The following is a 2,652-nucleotide window of genomic DNA, read 5'->3' on the forward strand; positions in this document are numbered from 1 at the left end:
TCCCTCCAAAAGAATCTACATGGAAGAGTATTATTGAGAAGTTAGAGAAGGTCAAGCTGAAGAAGAAGAAGACTCAAGATGATATGTATACTTCTCACTAAGCTTTTATGATCACTCTAGGATTTTACTAGCTTTCTTTGTTTGTTTCTACCTTGTAACTCTTGAAAGTAGTTTATGACTTGGTTGTCCCTTGTCCCTTTGTATGCTATCAAAAGAAAATGGTACTTCGATGACCCTCGATGACCCTTATATGTACCAAGGATGCCTTGTCCCTTACTATTAATGAATGAAAGTTATTTTTCAAGTTATTATATAGTGTTTACCTTTACAAAACTCTTAAACAAATCCTTGAAAGATATTGTGATATATGTTGAAAATTAAAACAAAAAGAGTCTTTTGCATTGCATTCATCATACCATATTCACATTCACACTCACATCTGAGTCAGAGTCTTATTCATTCCTCCCTCTCTCCTTAGAAAGTCAAGCTAACGCACTGGTATAATACTCACGCTAATCATCATAGAATAGAAGACTGTATGGTTGATGATCAAGAGTGGCAAGAAGAAGTTGATGTCCCACGCTCCGGTATTGAGAGATTAACTTCTATGTTTCAAGACTTGGTGGCTACTCAGAATCAGCCATCAACCCATGCTCATACTACTGTGATCTCCGAGATACAGACTGCTCAGATTCCTGCAATTCCTGTGCCGAATCCTTTGAACACTAGACCATATGGGATAGAGATGGATTTCCAGTTGGCTGGACAACAGATTCTTGTTCCACAAGCAACAATTCCTTAGGCTATCATGACCACTACTTCTACTGCAATGAATGTTATCCCTGTCCAAAATGAACAAATTTTCCATGCTGTTCCTTCTGAAGGCATGGGAAGATTGGAAGAATTTGAAGACTAGTTTCTGGAAATGCAGAAAGAGATCAAGGCCCTTAGGGGAAAAGATCTGTTTGCCAAGGAAGTAAATGATTTATGCTTGGTTCTGACTGTCAGAGTTCCGGCCAAGTTCAGACTCCCTGAATTTGAAAAGTACAAAGGGAATTCATGTCCTCATAGTCAGTTGATCATGTATGTAAGGAAAATGTCCATGCACACGGAAGATCAACGCTTGTTAATTCACTACTTTCAAGATAGCTTATCTGGAGCTGCTTTGAAATGGTACATGGGTTTGGATAATACTCACATTCGTACTTTCCATGACCTGGGTGAAGCTTTTATCAGACAGTACAAATACAACATTGATATGGCACCGGACAGAGATCAACTCCATGCTATGTCCCAAAGAGAAAAAGAGTCTTTCAAAGAGTACGCGCAAAGATGGCATGAACTAGCTGCTCAAATTATTCCTCCAATGGAAGAAAAAGAAATGACCATAGTTTTCCTTAAGACACTAAGCACATTTTATTATGAGAAGATGGTAGCAAGCACTCCCAAGGACTTTACTGAAATGGTAAACATGGGGATGCGACTTAAATAAGGTATCCGAGAAGGCCGCCTGATCAAAGAAGTCAGTTCATCACTATCTAGTGGTAGCATCAAAAGATTTGGTAGTAACTTTGCCAAGAAAAAGGAAGAAACTGTAAGTGCTATCTCAAGAGGAAGAAAAAGACAGTACCAATCACAACAAATTGCAGTTGTGACTCCAATTGTTAGTGAAGCTCCGTCACAAAATGTGCAGAGACCTCAGCTTCAACAGCCTCGACAACAGGCTCCTGAACAAAATCAACAAAGGAAATATCCACCTTTTGATCCTATTCCGATGACTTATACGGAATTGCTTCCTATGTTACTTCAGAAAAATCTAGTTCAGCTAAGGGATCCTCCTCTTCCTCCTGCTAATCCACCATTTTGGTACAAGGCAGATGCTCGTTATGCTTTCCACAGGAATGCCCCTGGTCACACAGTGGAAAATTGTTACCCTCTCATGAGTGAAGTACACAAACTGGTCTGAAGCAACATGCTCGCCTTCAAGGATGTCAATCCTAATGTTCAAATTAATCCACTGCCCAATCCGGTTATGAATCCTAATGTTCAAATTAAACCATGGGACTGTCAATGCTACCCAGATCCAATCCGGTTATGAATACATACACGATGTTTGTGAGTCAACTCAATCCTTGGTGAATATGCACGCTGTCTTGTGTGAACTTGACTACTTTCCTCCGTGGATGTACTCTCGTAGTTGAAGACCTTCAGAAACTACTAGACCGAGGAAATATCAGCATATCAAGAAGGAAAAGGGATGAAGAAGTACACTCTGTCAACATGGTGCATGGTTGTCCTTGCCAATACCAAGTTTATGATGTATACCTATTAAGATGCGACATAGTACAAATGCACGCCACCTTGGGGAGAATGGGAGGCTTAAATCAACACCAATATGGTTCTTGCCGAATTTTCTCCAGAGATTCCCGAGGGTGTGCACTAGTGAAAGCAGGAATTCAAAGTCTCATGGATCGAGGACTTATCCAGATTCTCTGAGATAGGGATGAGAACAATATCAACATGATTGGGGAATGTTCCACAGTGAAGTATGTACCCGATGTTCGTACTGTGCGCGGATCCTTATGAATGATACACGAGAAATGGGTCCAAAATGGATTGATTGGCTTTAGACACGATAGTTGTCCCGCTTGT

Source organism: Vicia villosa, unplaced genomic scaffold (genome assembly GCF_029867415.1).
Source record: "Vicia villosa cultivar HV-30 ecotype Madison, WI unplaced genomic scaffold, Vvil1.0 ctg.001709F_1_1, whole genome shotgun sequence".
In the NCBI taxonomy this organism is placed as follows: domain Eukaryota; kingdom Viridiplantae; phylum Streptophyta; class Magnoliopsida; order Fabales; family Fabaceae; genus Vicia; species Vicia villosa.